This window comes from Neofelis nebulosa, chromosome 2 (genome assembly GCF_028018385.1).
Source record: "Neofelis nebulosa isolate mNeoNeb1 chromosome 2, mNeoNeb1.pri, whole genome shotgun sequence".
Lineage (NCBI taxonomy): Eukaryota > Metazoa > Chordata > Mammalia > Carnivora > Felidae > Neofelis > Neofelis nebulosa.
In genome coordinates, this window is record NC_080783.1 from 164,830,529 (window position 1) to 164,850,911 (window position 20,383).

The 20,383-nt window shown below is 35.6% G+C and overlaps 1 pseudogene; it reads left to right on the forward strand.

The window, feature by feature from the left end:
• Positions 1-9,047: 9,047 nt before the first annotated feature.
• Positions 9,048-9,480, forward strand: LOC131491117 (large ribosomal subunit protein eL32-like; annotated as a pseudogene).
• The last annotated feature ends 10,903 nt before the right edge of the window (positions 9,481-20,383 follow it).

Here is a 20,383-nt window from a genome sequence, read left to right on the forward strand (position 1 = left end):
TCTGGATCTACCTTTACAAGTTTCTCATACTCAAGACTCTTTTTTCCCTCTTTTTCCAGCAAAACTCAACAATTTTGTGTCTTATTCCTTCATATCCTTCTTATGGACAGGGCACTCATTGACATATTAGCACATTAGCCGTTGCTTACATGGCAATGAGCTTTCCTTTTTCAGTATATAAATAGTAACAATGACTTCTAAAGAAAATGTCTTAATCAAAAACATGGCTTGTATCCTAAGAACTTCATTCAAAGGCAGCTCAAAAGGAAGGTAATATTTTTAAGTAAGTAAGACCCTATATTCCTTAAATCAAATAAATAGCTGCCTATCCCCTTTTTTGTAGGGTCAATCCTACCTACACATAATTTTCAGTATACCTCATATATGAACAGATAATTATCCTTAGTTATTTTTAAGTTTATTTATTTTGAGAGAGAGAGATAGATAGAGAGAGAGAGAGAGAGAGAGAGAGAGAGAATGAGTGGGGGAGGGGCAAGGAGAGAGGGAGAGAGAGAATCTCAAGCAGGCTCTGCACTTTGAGTGCAGAGGCCGAAGTGGGGCTCAATCCCAGGACCATGAGATCATGATCTAGGTCAAAATCAAAAGTTGGATGCTTCACTGACTCAAACACCCAGGTGCCCCAATTATCTTTAGTTTTTTCAGCTCATGAGAATAAGTGCCTTGTAGACGATCAAACACAATAATATGTCACATAGATATATATGATGGCAATAAATAATAGAAACTAAATAATCCTCCCACTGATTCTGTTCTATTTAGTGAATTGCCCTTTCTTTCCAACATCCCGTAGTAGGTATCTTGCTCAAAGAAATATTGGGGGTAGGGAAGATACAGCCAATAAAAGTTACCACATCTAGCTGAAGAGAAATGAACAGTGGTTAGAACTCTTTCAGAATGGGTCATATTCTTTAATCTCTTTACTAAACACTTTGGGAATTTTCTTTGGTAAGTTTTAATGTTATCTCTGCTGCACTTTATTCGTATCCTGTTATAGCATTTTACTATATTGTGCTATACTTTACTTCTCTGTTCTTGTCTCCTGTGGAATTGTTATTTATTCAAGAGACAGGGTCTTTGCTGCTTTGATTTTGTATACCCAGAGCTTGGTACTGTTTATGCAGTCACTAAGGCTGTGTGGTAAAACGAAAAGAATACATTCTCATATTACTATTTACATGGATGCTTTAATGACATGGAAAAACCTAGCCCTCAAATGATCTTTACTACTTCCCCTTTACTGTTTCCTTCTGAAGATGCTATGGCACATTAACCAGGGTTCTGTTACATACTATCCAGAAAGGAATTAGCATGCACACCTCACTTGTGTTAAAAAGCAAAGGCGTAGCTTTTCCACTTTCTTCCCAGCTATGAATATGTTTACTTCCACAATTTTTATTTACTCTCTTAGGGCTTCCATGAGATGGATATGTGCAAGTGTACATATCTGAAAATACATATATTGTTTAATTAAGAACGGTGCCTCTGCAAGACTTAAAAGTGTCAGACCCTTATGGCAGTTTGAAATTATGAAATTTTGAAACTTGTTCTCTAATTTAACCTGTTTCTATATACTTGTTTGCACCTTTATTTTGTAATATTCTTTTTTTTTAATTTTTTAATGTTTATTTTTGAGAGAGACAGAGACAGAATGTGAGTGGGTTGGGGCAGAGAGAGAGGGAGACACAGAATCAGAAGCAGGTTCCAGGCTCTGAGCTGTCAGCACAGAGCCCGATGCGGGGCTAGAACTCATGAGCTGTGAGATCATGACCTGAGCCGAAGTCAGACGCTCAACCAACTGAGCCACCCAGGCGCCCCTACTTTGTAATATTCTTTACGATGAACCCCAACAGTTTTTTTCTACATATTTCCATGTATTTTATGTATGGTTATTTTAAATTTTTGATTAATTTTAAATTAGCTCATATAATTCATCTTGATTATTATGTTCCACAGGCATATTTGTTCACCCACATTTTGTTCATTCACTCTTAAAAAATTTATTAAGTATATATTTTATAACAGGATTTTGGACTGGGTGTTAGAGATACAAAAAACAAGATAGCTGGGGCGCCTGGGTGGCTCAGTCGGTTAAGCGTCCGACTTCGGCTCAGGTCATGATCTCACGGTCCGTGGGTTTGAGCCCCACGTTGGGCTCTGTGCTGACAGCTCAGAGCCTGGAGCCTGCTTCAGATTCTGTGTCTCCCTCTCTCTCTGCCCCTCCCCTGTTCATGCTCTGTCTCTCTCTGTCTCAAAAAAATAAATAAACGTTAAAAAAAAATTTAAAAAAAAACCCAACAAGATAGCAGTCCAGGAAATTACAGATTTGAAAAAACAAATAAATGCAGTTTAGTATTGATATATATATTGGGAGAGTTTTTTTGTTTGTTTTTTTGTCACAAAAGCTCAGCTTTAACTAGGATAAGCAAAAATGGGAACTACAAACTATGAGTGGCCCATTCTGGATCATGTACCCATCCTGAACAAATGAACTGTGCCCATGTAGCAGCAAGTGGGCGAGAGCCTCTGGTCATAAACACTCCATATCAACAAAGTGTGGCCATCGGGTCATGTCAATATTGTGTGGAATGGCTACTTCCAAGGCAATCATATAACTGGGTAAGAAATAATTACTAGAAATGGGCACATGTACACAAAACTATTTTCCTAGCACAGTGTTTCAGTGATATTTTAGGAAACTGGGGTCACAATTAGGTTATATTTTAGGAGATGGAGTCGAGGGAGCTTCATATATAAGGTATACCTAGATTCTAAGTCTTAATGATGAGTAGGTATTTGCTAGGTGGGTAGAGATTTAGAGTAGAAAACTACTCTGGGCAATGGAGCAGCTGGAACAAAGGCTTGAGAGTGAATGAGCCTGATGAGTTAAGGGCACAGTTTGTGGTGAGAGCATAGCTTATATCTGTGAATGAGAGAAAGATGACTGCAGAGCGGGATTCAAGATGAGACACAGGTTGGAGGGGCAGAGGTGGCCAGTAGATTAGCTACTTTCAAAGTTTTAAGCGAGTAACGTTTCCTTATGAAATTAAAAGTTTACATGGAAATCTAATAAACAAAACAGATAAAACACTGGCTTATTCTGGTTGAAGCCAGAGAGGTGAGTACAGAGCAGAACTGGCCCTACTTGTTCTCACCACCGTTTTAGATTCCACCATCATACCTCGAGAACTAATGAGGTGGGTGATGTGGTAGTAGGCAAAGGGCTGACAAAACTGTATTTTTGAAAGAGCACTTCATAAACAGTATAGTTGGTATGATTGAGACTCAAAATGAGGATATTAGTTTAAAAGTTCAGTCTTAGGTTTTGAATGAAAACCTTAAACTATTTAGAGCTAGAATAAAGGGAAAGAAGCATTGTAACACCATCCCTTGGAAATTACCTAGCATTCCAAGATTTCAGCATTCAAAGATTCACAGCAACATGAGTGAATCTCAAATACATGCTTAGCAAAATAAGCTAGACATAAAAATGTAAATACTGCAAAATTTCATTTATATGAAATTTTAGACAAGGCAAAACCAATCTCTAGGGACAGAAAACACATCAGGGATTGCCTAGGGCCGTGTCTGCTTGTGATGTGGGGAATTGTGTGCAAAGGGGCACAAAAGAATTTATCCGGCTGATGTAAATGCTGCATATCTTGGTTGTGGGGGAGTTTCATGGCGGTATAAAAATTTTCAAAACACATCAAATTATACACTTCAAACATGTGAATTGTATTGTTTACAAATTATACTCAATAAAGTTGATTTAAGAAAGAATAAACCCTCAATTCAGATTTGGGTCTATTACTAAATAGCTGGGTGATGCTAATAAATCCAGTATATCCTCTGAACCTCATTTGCTTAACTGCAGGAGAAGAATAATGAATAACACTGTCCAGTCTACCCAACAAGTTTGCTTATAAGCTAAAGTCAACTAGATAAAGGATACAAAAGTACTTTTTAAATGTAAATCACTATGGCATAAGTTATGAGATGTTATTATTGGATCAGAAAATTTTTAAATGGGATTATATTGTTCTTATAAAGGGTCTGGGATTAGGTATGTTTTAAAGGGCTCGGAAAGTGTTTGCCTACAAAGCCTGTCATAAACCCCTGCTCTTGGTTTAAAATCATACCAAAATTATTCTAATAATTTTTTAAAAAGCTAAAAAGATTAAGTAGTGAAAATATTCATTTTCCTCTAATTCAGGTACAGAATAAAATTATGAAAAGGTATAATTCATATATTATTCTTGTTAGAATAACTTTGTTTCACCATTATCAAGAAGCATTTATAAGCCATTTACTATTCGGAAAGCCCTGTGTACTTAAAAAGAAATATGAAATGTTTTAAGTTTAAGTCAAATTTTGTGACTTACTGAAATGTTTTAATGAAAGCATTAATGATTTAATGTTAAAGCTACCATTGGGAAGCATTTGGGGGGCTAAATCTAAAATGATGAAATCGATAGCAAATACAGTCATTTTCATCTATCTAAAATGCAGCATGAATATCCTACCTTGGAATAGTATGGATAATTAGAATTAGATTTCAGCACACTTGTACAAGAAAAGGATTTTTGACATAACTTTAAAAATCCAGTAGTTCAGATGAAATGGGTAAATAAATAGAATAGTACTTCTAGGAGCGATTCTCATATGCTCTTAGAAAAGTGAAAGTCATTGTAAGAAAGGAAAACAAGCGTACCTTTCATTCTACTTGTGGTCTTATACAATGTCTGTTTTTCTTGTTTCCTGTGGAAAGGTGCGTTCATTATCTGAGAAGAGGTATCACAGTCTGACATTGGTAAATTGTCCATTATCCAGGCAGTAACCATCACTGTTTACAGTCTCAAAACTTGGTCTTATAAAGCAATCCAGAAGTGATATATTTTGTAGCAACAGATCCCTATAAAGTGAGTTCAGAGTGATGAATGGAGCAAGAAGAAAACCAATATTAAAGTTTATTATAAGAAGTATAACTACTGCAACAAAACAGGTAATAGGTGAACATTATCAGTACATTTCATCCAAAACATAATTAGAATCTCACTTGTTGGGCATGGGAATAGAATGAGAGTCATTGGAAGAACTAGAAGTGTAATAGCATCAGGCTAAAATAATTTGACATGACTGTGTCATAATAAGAATGTTCTTGCCAACGGGATAGAAACTAGAAGTACTACAAGGCCCCTTATTGAGGCCCCTCTATTCTGGCTAGTGCTTCAATGGGATGTACATTCTTGCCCTTGTGACTCTTCTTTTATCATTGTGCTGTGGCAGACCAATCCCTCGCCACTTCCAATTGATAGACTCTTTTTTATAATTAACATATTTGGTTAGATAGCGTAGCATATGAATATTCTGAATCATGATATACTGGACCTTATAGATACTTTTTGGAGGGCGATCTTATTTCTATCATTTTTAAATTATTTATTTTCCTTCCTTTTGAAATTTTTTTTAAACTTTATTTATTTATTTATTTATTTATTTATTTATTTATTTATTTTGAAAGAGACAGAGAGAGCAAGAAGCAGGGGAGGCACAGAGAGGGAAAGAGAAGACCAGACCATTAGTGTGGAGCCTGATGCAGAGGTCACACTCATGAACTGTGAGATCATGTACTGAGCCAACATCAAGAGTAAGCCACTTAACTGACTGAGCCACCCAGGCACCCCAGATTTATTTTCTTTAAATTGACAACAATTACAGATTCTTTAGGGAAGAGGTTTTGTTATTTTTGTCATCTCATCTCTCAGACTCTAGGGCAGAGTTCCACTCGCATAACTGACAGAATTATTGATTGACTTATCGGCAGGATTCAAAGTGAATTCTTTTTTTTTTTTAACTTTTTAAAAATGTTTATTCATTTTGAGAGAGGGAGAGAAAGACAGAGACAAAGTGTGAGCTGGGGAGGGGCAGAGAGAGGAGACAGAATCTGAAGCAGGCTCCAGGCTCTGAGCTGTCAGCACAGAGCCTGATGCAGGTCTCAAACCCACGAACTGTGAGATCATGACCTGAGCCAAAGTCGGACACAACCGAGTGAGCCACCCAGGCGCCCCCAAAGTGAATTCTTATCAAATTTAAACTAGTATACATATGTTTAATATAGTGAATAATTACAAATAAATATATAAACACATAAATATTTCCTCAGTAAACATCTGTTTGCAGTCAATCTGGTGATATACTAGAAAACTCATTTCAGTTTTTCTTTTCCTCAAAAGAATAAAACATTTATTCCCTATTTGTATCAATCAAGGACCTGTTGCAGGTAGCATATAAGCAGAAAGTAAATGATGTACTAAAACAATTGTGGGAAGGGCTAGAGGACCAGATGTAGGCCAGGCATCTAGGATTACTTCTGGAACACCATCACGGAAGCCAAAAAGGAAGCTTCTGCCCGTCTAATCAGGAGGTCAAAGCCAGGGAGCCACTGCTCTAGCTCCTAGCTCCAGACTCAATCCAGCTTTGCTGAGGTCTGTAGATCAAGATGTTGCCACCAAACTCTCTAAGACACTATCATCTCAGCTCTAGATATGGAATACATAAGACATCACTCTAGCTACTAGCTTCAGAAGAACATTATTGCAACTAAGTTCATGCCAGGAAAGTGGATGTTCTATGGATTCCCTGCATTCTCCCTCTACATGCCTGCAAATGTGAAGAATAGTTATTGAATCTTGTGATAAACCAAATAAGGAAAATCCAAACTTACCCTTGCTTACCAGTACACACAGAAGAATACCCAGGGAGGGGGATTCTGCATCACTTTTACTTCCAAATCTCATAAGGGCACATTGGCTTAGAAGAACCTAGGTCACCTGTGAAACTGAGCTGTCAGGGAGTCTGAGAAGCCAGTATTGCAAGTAAGGTGGGGCAAAAGAGACATCCAGGGTACAGTGTTCAAGGAAGCACTCATTCACCGGTGACAATCCTGTAATCTCACAAGCCTTAGCAGGAATTCATCCTTAAATTTGGGGGACTGGGCACCTCACTTGCCTCACTCTAGCCCTGGCCATGCTGAGAAGTCTTTAGTTTTCCAGCCTCCCAAATGGAGTTGGTTGGAAGAGTTCATACACCAATCTGCAGTACTGACCATAGCCTGCCACTTTCTCTTTAACATCCTTCCTCCCATAGTAAAACTACCAAAAAGCCTAAGACCACACAAAGCCACTACGTTTGCTTTTGTCTACCACAATGCAACTACCCCACAAATAAATGAAAATTTAACAGATTTTCTCCATTCTAAATAAAAGACAACTGTTATCACCTATAAGATAGTCAAAAGAAAAAAAATGCACTGAGACCATAACATTCAGTAATCTGCTTGTTATTTTATCTCTTTGTTCAAGAATGCTAGTAGCCATAGAAACGTGGTTCTGATCAATCTAATTGATGTTATAACTTGTAGTTACCCTATATATCATAACTAGGAAAGGAACTGTATTCTCCTGTAATTGAGAGTCATTATCTCATAGATGGAATGTCAAAAACAAACAAACAGACAAACATGATTCATTCTTTGTGCCCAGTAGGAGAAGACATAATCAGAAGAAATTGTTGCAGCTTCACAGATAAATAACGCCAGGTATTTGGATACTACTGAAAGTTTCTTGAAGTATTTTTTTCTTTTTACCAAGAACACTCAGCTCGCCTAGGATAATAGTAAACACTTAAAATAGAAGACAGAATCATGTCAATTTGCTTCACAGTAATGTCTCCGTTGATTTATTTGTGAAAGCAGAGATGCCTACTCAAGGAGAAATTTTCCTCAATAAGAGATTAAAAAGAAAAACTATATAACGTACTACCAATACATTTTAATAAAAAAATGAGAAAGGAATACAGTAAGTGTCAGAGTAAGGGTGAGGATTGCAATTTTAGGTGAGGTATCCTGAGAATGCATTACTGAGAAAGGAGCTTTCTAGTAAAAACCCAAAGACTGAAGTAAGAAGAGGTTATCCATGCACATATCTTGGGAAAAGGGTAGAGAACTCACCAAAACTAAAGTACTGAAGTAGAAGGATGTCTGGAGTGTTGCAGGAATAAAAAGGATTTTAAGTGGCTGGAGTTGTACATGGGAATGAGGTAGTAAATGAGATAGAGATAATAGAGAACCAGATCATGTAAGGCTTTGGCTTTAACATTTGTAAGAACTAGTCTTAAAAAATCTGTTCAAGACTTAAATAAATCAAAAAGACTGGAACTTCCTTAAGATGGAAGATTGGAACCTACAAAAATATCTAGAGCACATATTATATTTAAAGATGAAATGTTAGGGGTACCTGGGTGGCTCAGTCCAACTCTTGATTTCAGCTCAGGTCATGATCCTGGGGTCGTGGGATCAAACCCCACATGCAGCACTGCTAAGCCTGAAGCCTGCTTAAGATTCTCAATCTCTCTCTCTCTCTCTCCCTCTCTCTCTCTCTCTCTCTCACTTTGCCCATCTTCCCTGCTTGCTCTCTGTCTAAAATAAAAATTAAAAAAAAAAGAAAACTATCAATATTGCAGATGATAGGATTACTATTAAAAGTCACCAATGAATCCACAGAGAAAATATTAGAGTTAATAAGTGAATTTAGGAAGGATAATGGATATCAAACCAGTATACAAAATAAAAGCAATGATTGATTAAAAAAATGTAATTTAAAATAAACCACTTACTACATAAGGAAGAAAAAAATATGATGTCTAGGAATAAAAAAATAGTGTAATGCTTTTATTAAAAAGATCATAACACTTATTTGAAGATGTTATAGATTTAAAAATGAAGAGATATCCGATTCTCCATTTGGGATGATTCACTGTAATAAAAATGTCACTTTTCACTACACTAATTCTAATCCATATTTCTACACAGTGGAAATGGGTGAAGGGAGTCAAAAGGTAAAAAAAAAATCTTCACAGGATCTTTGTAAAACTTTAAAACTAGTTTTAAAAATAACATGGAGTAATGGGCTCTCTTTCTCTTTCTTGGCTCTGCCTGCACAGGTGGCAGCCATGTCTTACCCGGCATCATGGCCACCCTCAGACCTCCGGTGAAGCCCAAGAGGATCAAGAAGTTCATCTGGTACCAGTCAGACCCATATCTCAAAATAAAGTGCAACTATGGAAACCCCGAGGCACTGGCGATAGGGTGAGCAGAAGATTCAAAGGCTCGATCTTGATGCCCAACATTGGTTATGGGAACCACAAGAAGAAAAAGCACATGCTGCCCAGTGGCTTCCAGAAGTTCCTAGTCCACAACATCAAGGACTTGAAGTGCTGCTGATGTGCAACAAATCTTACAGTACAGAGATTGTTCACAATGTTTCCCTCAAGAACTGCAGAGCCACCGTGGAAAGAGCAGCCCGGCTGCCTAGCCCAATCCCAATACCCAGTTGTGCAGTGATAAAAATATATAGACAGACAGTTTACATGCATGTCGTATTTGTGTTAATAAAACCATAAAACTACAAAAAAACTTATTTGGAGTAAAGGATCAAAAATAGCCCTGAAGAAGATTTTCTCTTCTATAACAAAAATTACTGTGAAGCTAAGATTATTTTAATAGTATGGTATTGGCTCAAACATAGAATTCTAGACACATATAAGAGAACAGAAAAACCATAAATATTCTATCTATATACGAAAATTTAATTTATGACATATTTGTCAATGCAGATAAGTGCATGTCAATTCAGATAAGCAAAAACAAATTATTTTAGATCATTGTTTATCCATTGAGTGGTGGGGGAATGACATGTTAGCTTTCTACATCATTCAAAGAATCAATTCCAGATAGATTTAAATAGGAATAGAAACCTTTATAATTATTATAGGACACTCATGACCTCAGGACAGAAACAAAAACCAGAAAATGCAAATCATAAAACAAAAGATTGATAAAACATATTATTAGATTAAAATGAACAACTTCTGATCATCACAAGACTCCGTAAAGACAAAAAATACAAGGTAAGAATTGAGAAAATTCTCAGTAACACATACGGCCAACAAAGGATTATTACCCTACCAATCAATCAATAAGTAAAAAAAGGAAACACCCAATTAAAGTTGAACAAAAATCACAAAAACACATTTCATAGAAGAGGTACATGAATGACCTTTGAATACATGAAAAGATATACGGACTCGTTAGCAAACCCACAAGTGCACTGATGTCTCAATAACTCCTCATTTTACAGCACAGTGTTGGCAAGAATGAGGAGCAATGAGAATATTCATCCACTGTTCATGAAGTGAATATTGTCGCAAACACTTTGGAAGAGAGTTTGCCAGTGTATAGTAAAGTTGAACAGGTACAATTCTGCTTCTTGGTATACATACTAGAGAAAATCCTGCACAAGTACAAAAGAAGATAATTTATAAGGCAGCAATATTTGCAAAAGAAAATAAATGTTAGTATTTTAAATGTTGATAAATGGTAAAATAGATTAACAATTGTGTTATATTGATACAGTATTATTCAGCAGTGAAAATAAATTTACTATAGCTGTAAACTGGGGTAACCCAATTCCCCAAATGTAATGTTTGTAGCAATATATCACAGACCCACCACAGTATGATTGTATCATTTAAAAATTTAAAAATAGGAAATATTAATTATATTTTCTTTAGAGTTACCTATATATATGACAAAAACCATAAAGAAATTTAAAGGGCTAATTAGCACAAAAATTAAAATGATGTTTTCTTCCTGAGGTGAATGAGGCCGATGTGATTGAGAATAGACACACAAGTGGTACAGATGAAGCTTTCAAAATACTAATCATATTATCTCCTAACTTGGGTTGTGAGTTCTAGTTATTTCTTTACTTAATTGTCTTTAAATTTGAATATATGTTTTAAAACACTCTAAACTTGAGGTATGTTTGGGGCACCTGGGTGGCTCAGTCGGTTGAGCATCCGACTTCGGCTCAGGTCATGATCTCACGGTCTGTGAGTTCGAGCCCCGCATCGGGCTCTGTGCTGATGGCTCAGAGCCTGGAGCCTGCTTCCGATTCTGTGTCTCCCTCTCTCTCTGCCCCTTCCCTGCTCATGCTCTGTCTCTGTCTCAAAAATAAATAAAAAACATTAAGAAAAAAATTTAAACTTGAGGTATGTTTAATAGTAAAGTATTTTAAACAAAATAAATGGCATTTTTATTTATCCTTGTATAATAAAACATTTGAAGTTCCTAAATTATCTCGGCATACACCTCTACATAAATATTTTTATGACATAGATTCACACATGTCTCCAGCCTTATTTGATTAATTTGCATGCCAAAATTTTTCACATTTCCTCAAAAATTTATATCCATGTACAGAGTTTAGTCTTCAGTCACTTAAACTCATCTGGTAGAGGAAAAGTCAAATGAAAGGAATTTTAGGCATGTAATTATCCTTAATTTTTTTCTATTTCAGCACAGAGTCTAAGAACTGCTGAATTCTGGATCAGAAGCTCTGCCAGGCATTTATGAATAATATCTCAATTAATTCTCATGAACTTATATGATACATCTGCTATCACTTCTATTTTGCAGATAAAAACCAGTCTCAGCAATGATTAAGCAATTTACATATCACTACATAGATAATAAAGGTTAAAAGAATTAATCCCCGGTTTTCAGATTATAAAGCCATTACATATGGCCATCCACAAGGACACTGGCATTGCCAGGTGCCAGAGACATCAAGCACAGAGGCTTCAATGGAAAAAGAGCTTAACAAATATTTGACAAATGAAGGGATAAATAAATGAGTTTCCTGCAAGTATGGTTCTTATTTGAACATTGATTATTTTGTTTCTAGTCTATGATTTTTCTCTCTTTTAGTTATGTCTCTATAGAACCCTGGACTACAAGTTCAATAAATAATTGGAAATCACTTTCTCATAAGTGGGACATTTTAGACAACATGCTAAATAGACAACCTTACCATAATCCAATTATTTTAACTGTTTTTCTTCTTTCCTTTTTTTAATATTATATTTTGTTGAAGAAAACAGGGATATAGCAATATACTTTACTAGTGGTAACTACCAATGATAAGCTCTGCTATGAAAATCTCACAGGATAAAAGTTGCAAGTTATAAAAAAAGAATTAGTTCTTTGTGTTACAAATTCTATAATTCCAGAATGCTGCAAAGTTATTTTATAAAAGCCCTATTGTACTATATGGAGGAAACTTTTCCTTCTTTTACTTTTTAACAAAAGATTTTCTCAAACTCAAACTATTCTTGTAAGAGACTAGAGACTATCCCCCCCCCTTTCTACTGAAGAAGCTATGCATATTAAATAATCACTGTGCTTCAACAGCTTCTTAATTTCTAAGCACGATTAATTTGATAAGCAAGCATCTGTACTATTCCCCAAGACCTCTATCCACCAGCTTGGGAATATTTTGCTAATAGAATCACAGGGTTTTTATTGCAGAATTAGTGAACTGGAGAAGAACATTTATTTTCATGTCATACATGTAGTATTTTTTATGCCTACAGATAATGAAATAAAGTATTTAGATTTTGTCTGAAAATAATCTCTAGGTGGTACAAGGGAATTGGTGCTGAGAAAGAGCCTGCTTTTCAGCTTTGCTGATTGTTCTCATGTGTCATAGAATAGCTACAGATTATGTGTCTTCTGTGTTAAATAGTGAAGAAAGACTTCGTTTTCTGGGTAATTTATATTTAATGTTGATAAAATGATAAATCTGAACAATTTCATAATTATTTCTTTTCTTCCTCACTTTCTCTCTTTCCTTTTTCTCTCTCTCTCCTTTCACCCTCTTGCTTTTATTCATTCTTATTTTTTTTCCTTCCTTTCATTCTATTCTAGATGAAGACAACAAAAGCAGAACTTTTAAACCCTATTATTGCAATAGGAAAAAATCTCTGGATTTTTAAATTTTTTAATAATTTTTTAAAGATTTATTTATTATTTTTGAGAGAGAGCACATAAGCAGGGAAGGGGCAGAGACAGAGCAGAAAGAAGATCCAAAGTAGTGAGTCCCATGTGGGGCTCAAACTTACAAAATGTGGGATCATGACCTGTGCCAAAGTTGGTCGCTCAACTGACTAAGACACCCAGGTGCCTCTCTGGATTTTTAATAGTGATGTAACTTTAACAAAAATTCAATCCTTAAACTGTTGTCTTAACTTGCTACAAAATTTACAGTTTTCAGTAACATACTCTGGAAATAATACAGAAAATTCAATGTAGGAGAAGACATCTAGACTAGGAAGTGGACCCAACCTCTAATGCTGGCCATACACTCATCCTATCCTAGTTGTATAATTTTAGGCAGCTGATTCCTCTTCTATGATTCCTAGGCAGTTTCCTCTTCTGTGAAATAGAGTGTTTATTAAAGGAAACTCAAATGAGATTGCTCATGTCAAAGCAAGTTAAAAATGGCAAAGCTTCATATCATTGAGAGCAAGAGAATGTTTCTTTTCTACTCTTTAATGTTTGGAATTTCAATGGCTGTAACATTTCCTGGATTTACTATAAATTCTATTTGGCTGTTTGGAGAAGAGGAGTAATTTGAAAATGGAAATCTTCCAAACTGGTCTTTTGATAACAAGTTGATATATTTGATGTTGGTGAGGGTTGGGGGGGTGGGGGGGACTCATGAGAATATCATTTTACCTAAGGCAAATCAGCAGAATTCTTTGCCTTACAGCAGTAATCCTATTCAGTATTCAACTTGTCAGCCATGTCACAATAGGGAATATTTTAAACTGATTTTATATTAAATTCAAATGCATAATGCAAAGTACATAAATATTTATCCAAGATGTCAAATGAACCAAATTCTTAGAGTGACAGTAAATATATATGTATATATCTTAAAAGATTAAACCTATTCTGGTTTCACTTTTACTATGTTTCCATAATTCCCTCTCATCTAACTTCATTTGTTGGTCCGCATTTACAAATATAAGCTTTAAGTCCTTGGCCTGCCCTCTCCAGACTGGCTGTAATCAAGACAAAAATTTTGCTTTGATTCTATTTCTTTTCACTCAATGGAAAGCAAGTGAAAATTCTGGGCCTAGAATGCATGGGCTCAAAGACACCGAAATGTTCACTTTGCAAATTTTACTTGCTAATTGAAGAAGATTGGGAAAACAAAAACAAAAACAAAATGGTCAGAGATGAGGTGTCAGAAAGGATTATGGAGATACTTAAGGCTTTATTGAGTATGTCAAAATTAGTTCATTATTTGTAGAATATTACCCAGACGTTCATCATTGATGGTGTTTGTTTTGATTCGCATGTTGAAATACCATTTTCTCCCCTTGCTACCGATAGGCTCTTGTGGAGATTCTTATTTTTAGTTTTATCAGTTATTCCCATAAGATTAGGTGAATCCCCGGAAATTCAACTTTATCTATAAAATTATAATAACATGAAGCATAGGAATGCTGAGAGGATTTTCATTGTTATATTTTTTGATTCCACATATAAGAAAGATTATACAGCATTTGTCTTTCTCAAACTTATTTCTTTTAGTACAATGCCTTCAGGATCCATCCATATTGTTGCAAATGGCAAGATTTCATTCTTTTTATGGCTAAATAGTATTCCAATATATATTTCTTTATCTAACCATCCATTGATGGACAGTTAGGTTGTTTCCAAATCTTGGCTGTTGTAAATAATGATGTAGTGAACACAGGGGTGCAAACATCTTTATAAATTAATGTTTTTGTTTTCTTCAGATAAATACCCAGAAGTGAAACTGCTGGAGAATATGGTAGTTCTATTTTTAATTTTTTTTGAAGAGCCTCTGTACTGTTTTCCATAGTAACATACCAAAAATTTACATTCCCACCAACAGTTCACAAGGGTTCCCTTTTCTCCATATCCTAACCAACACTTTTGTCTTTTTGATAATGGCCATTCTAACAAGTGTGAGGTGATATTTCATTGTAGTTTTGATTTGAATTTCCCTGATGATTAATGATGTTGAATATCTTTTCATGTACCTGTTGGCCATCTGTATGTCTTCTTTGGAAAAATGTCTATTTAGATCTTCTGCCCATTATTTAATTAGATTAATTATTTTTGGATTGACATATATGAGTTCTATATATATTTTGGGTACTAGTACCTTATCAAATACATGATATGCAAATATTTTCTCCCATTCAGTTTTCTTTTGTTGGTTTCCTTTGCTGTGCAGAAAATTTTTAGTTTGATGTGTTCTTACTTGTTTATTTTTGGCTTTGTTGCTTTTGGTTTTTGTGTCAGAGTCAAAAAATCATTGCCAAGACCTATGTCAAAAAGCTTACCAACTTTGTTTTTTTCCTAGAAGATTTATGGTTTCAGTTCTTACATTCAAGTCTTAATCCATTTTGAGTTCATTTTTGTGCATGATGTAAGATAGTGGTTGAATTTCATTCTTTTGCATATGGCTGTCTAGTATTCCCAACACAATTTACTGAAGAGACTGTCTTTTCCCATTGTATATTCTTGACTTCTTTGTTAAAAATTAATTGACTATATATGCATGAGTTTATCTCTGGGCTCTATTCTGTTCTATTGATCTATATGTCTATTGTCATGTCAATACCATGTTGTTTTAATTACTATAGCTTTGTAATATATTTTGAAATCAGGAACCGTGATGTCTCCAGCTTTGTTCTTATCTGAAAACACTTGAGGTTTTTTAAATTATTTAAAAAATGTTTAATGTTTATTTTTGAGAGAGAGAGAGAGAGAGCAGAGGAGGGACAGAGAGAGAGAGAGGGAGACAGAATCCAAAGCAGGCTCCAGCTCTGAGCTGACAGAGCCCAACACAAGCTCAAACCCACGAACTGTGAGATCATGACCTGAGCTGAAGTCTGACACTTAACTGACTGAGCCACCAGGTGACCCTACAAACACTTCAGGTTAAAGAGATGAATAATTTGTGCTTAATGTATATTTAAACTTATTTTATTCTTATAAACAAGTTCATTCCCAGATAAAACATCAAAAACAGTGTGCTTCATTTATATGAACTACCATACAACTTTTTAAACCCTTTATAACTTGAACCAAGTGTGTAGTTCCTATTTGATTTATCCATGAAACAAAAGAGTGGCAAAACAATGATCTTGCTAGCACTCATAGAAGACATGGATTAAGACTATAACATTTCTGGATTATTTTAAAAAATTATCTGTATTTATGACTGCCCATTTATCCTTGGTGTGGTAGCAAGAGGCTACTTTGTCACCACCTCTTCCAGAAGAGCTTTCAGTCATGGTGTGAAGTATGCCTCCTTCATGGGTTGGTCAATTAGAAATACTCCATTTACTTCAAATTCACCTGTTGAAGGTAGTGAGTGGGATGCAAGCTAGATAAAACAGAATTCGAAGACAGGCAATTAAAATATAACTAAACAGAAAGAACATCCAATGGAAAAAAGACAGTCTCTTTAACAAATGGTGCTGGGAGAACTGGACAGCAACATGCAGAAGGTTGAAACTAGACCACTTTCTCACACCATTCACAAAAATAAACTCAAAATGGATAAAGGACCTGAATGTGAGACAGGAAACCATCAAAACCTTAGAGGAGAAAGCAGGAAAAGACCTCTCTGACCTCAGCCGTAGCAATCTCTTACTCGGCACATCCCCAAAGGCAAGGGAATTAAAAGCAAAAGTGAATTACTGGGACCTTATGAAGATAAAAAGCTTCTGCACAGCAAAGGAAACAACCAACAAAACTAAAAGGCAACCAACGGAATGGGAAAAGATATTTGCAAATGACACATCGGACAAAGGGCTAGTATCCAAAATCTATAAAGAGCTCATCAAACTCCACACCCGAAAAACAAATAACCCAGTGAAGAAATGGGCAGAAAACATGAATAGACACTTCTCTAAAGAAGACATCCGGATGGCCAACAGGCACATGAAAAGATGTTCAACGTCGCTCCTCATCAGGGAAATACAAATCAAAACCACACTCAGATACCACCTCACGCCAGTCAGAGTGGCCAAAATGAAGAAATCAGGAGACTATAGATGCTGGAGAGGATGTGGAGAGACGGGAACCCTCTTGCACTGTTGGTGGGAATGCAAATTGGTGCAGCCGCTCTGGAAAGCAGTGTGGAGGTTCCTCAAAAAATTAAAAATAGACCTACCCTATGACCCAGCAATAGCACTGCTAGGAATTTATCCAAGGGATACAGGAGTACTGATGCATAGGGGCACTTGTACCCCAATGTTTATAGCAGCACTCTCAACAATCGCCAAATTATGGAAAGAGCCTAAATGTCCATCAACTGATGAATGGATAAAGAAATTGTGGTTTATATACACAATGGAATACTACGTGGCAATGAGAAAGAATGAAATATGGCCTTTTGTAGCAACGTGGATGGAACTGGAGAGTGTGATGCTAAGTGAAATAAGCCATACAGAGAAAGACAGATACCATATGGTTTCACTCTTATGTGGATCCTGAGAAACGTAACAGAAACCCATGGGGGAGGGGAAGGGAAAAAAAAAAAAAAAGAGGTTAGAGTGGGAGAGAGCCAAAGCATAAGAGACTGTTAAAAACTGAGAACAAACTGAGGGTTGATGGGGGGTGGGAGGGAGGGCAGGGTGGGTGATGGGTATTGAGGAGGGCACCTTTTGGGATGAGCACTGGGTGTTGTATGGAAACCAATTTGACAGTAAATTTCATATATTAAAAAATAAATAAATAAATAAATAAATTAAAAAAAAAAAAAGAAAAAAAATAAAATAAAATATAACTAAACAGAATGCATTCTTATGCTCCATATTCATGTCTTCAGAAATTTTCCACTAGCCTCCATATCCTAGAGAAAATAGGAGAAGATTGAAAGAGATATCTGATAACAGTGGCCTCAAGAATGAAAAATCATGGTCACAGAAGACACTATTAGCAATTGTAATATTCCATTTGTAGCATTATGAAGCTTGATTTCCATGTCACATATGTTTCATTACATTAATTTCTTTGAAAGAACAAAATTAAATTCATTAAACAGAGAAATGTCCAAGCTGCTTGCCTCAAGATTTCCCAGGTTAGGGAAGTAGCCCTTGGCCTTGAAGTCATATGGGAAAAATAAAGAGCATCTACCACAAATGAGAAAGACAGGTGACTAGTTGTTGTTCTGAAATAGTAAATCCTTCTTTCAACACTCAGGGTGCCCAGGTGGAAGAGGAAGAACAATAGTTCATAACAAGTTATCTAGAATTCTATATGCTTGGCAATTTCCATTCCAGAAACTAATGTCCTCAAACTTAAGCAATATCTTAATTCTTGTAGAGGGATTATCTTGGTTAGCTCCAGATTCATTCTTGGATTATGATAATAAAGAGAAGGAAAGAGGCCTGATCTTCTCTAACAGCAATCATCTTCCTCAGACAACCATCTCTTATATATTCCCAGCTTAAATCTGGGAGATATCTCTATCTACACTTTTTCTCCATGTGATCTCATTAGTTGCTGGTTTTAAAGCTCACCTATATGCTGATGAAATTAAGGTGTTTAATTTCAGCCAATAAATGCTCCTTAAATTCCAGATTTGTGTATCCAATCTTCTGTATTCCCACCTGGTTGTTTAATATTATGTCTAAAAGAGAACTTCTGTTCTCCCAAATTTTCCTTTTCAAAGTAAATACCTTTCTGTTCATGCTTACAATTTGGAAAAATCATTTATTTACCCTTTTAAATCCATTAGTTCTATAGATTTGGTATCCAAAATTTTCTTCTATCTCACTGTCTCTTTCTCTCCCTCCCTCCATGCCTCCCCCCACCTCTCTCTCTCTCTCTCTCTCTCTCTCTCTCTCTCTCTTACTCTGTGTTCTCCCCCTCTCCCTCAAATATCATTACAATAAAGGGGACATCATCCTCATTATGTAGACTTTTGTAAGCTTTCCAATTGCTTCCACTCAAGCTAATTTTCTTCACACAGTCACCAGAGAGATTTTTTTCAATTATCTGATAAAATCTAAATTCCTTAAATTGGCATTCAGTGCCCTTAATAATTTACTTTCCTTCCTCTTTAACAAATATTAATTTTCTACATGACCTGTAATGTAGCCATAATAAAGAATATCCATTTCCCATAAAATTATATGCTCTTTCCATGTGCTAAAACTTATGACAGATATTATCATCTCCTCACTTATTTCCTGATGGATTTCCATCTACCTTTTAGAACTCAACTCAAGCATCACTTCTTCTCTGAATTGACCTTAACCTATAGGAGCTGCCTCCTTTTAGTGCAATACCTTTCCACCTCAATTAGAGATATTTTCAACTTGGACTTTAACAATATGAGACAATAAGAAACTGTTTGTCTCCTCTCTCCTTCTTTTTCGATTATAAAGTCTTTGATGCTGAGGATTTTTTCTCTTCTTCTTTTGTGTCTTGCTTATCTTTAACCAACAAGATTTATTGTTGTTTAAATCAACAAGAACCTTGCACAAAGTCTGGAAAAAATTGGTGTTCAACTAGTTTTTATGGAAAAAAAAAGTGCTGCTACATAAAAAGCATGATTTTATCCATTTAATATAAGTCACTTAAGAATTATTTAACGTAATTATGTTAAGTAATCTATTAGGTGTTGGCAGATATATTCCTCCATTAACACCATCTTCACCCTAAAATGTATAACAAGATTGCAATCTAGAATGTATTCTAGCTTTTACTTTGCTGTGGAGAAATGAAATAATTTATATGAAAGCTGCATTTAAATAGAGAATTATTAAATCTCTGGTATAGTTACAAGGTGTGATACCTGTATCTGTGGGTTGAGGTTTGAGTCATTTTTATAACAAGAAATTTGATGTTTGAGTTTACAGTGGTATTACGAGGGGTATCCTTACAAGTAGGAAGATGTTTTAATCATCTACAGTTAAAGAGGAAAGCCCCTGAAATAAAAGAAAATAAGCATCTCTAACTTTACTTATATACAGGAATACCGCAGAGGTGTTGCAGGTTCAGCTCTAGATCACTATAATAAAGCACATACTCAAATAAAGCAAGTCAAATATTTTTTTTTATTTCCCAGTGTGTATTAAAGCTATGTTTACACTATACTGTAGAGTATTTAGTATGTAATAGCACTGTATCTAAAAACATAACACATTTACCTCAATAAATACTTTATTGCTAAAAATGAGAGTTATCACCTGCGGTTTCAGGGAGTCATAACCTTTTTGCTGGTGGAAGGTCTTAATGTGATGGCCACTGACTGATCAGGGTGATGGTTGCTGAAGGTGGGGTGGCCATGATAGTTTCTTAAAGTAAGACAACAATGAAATTGTTGTGTTGATAGACTCTTCTTTTCATAGACAATTTATCTGGAGCATGCTACGCTGTTTGATAGCATTTGATCTACAGCAG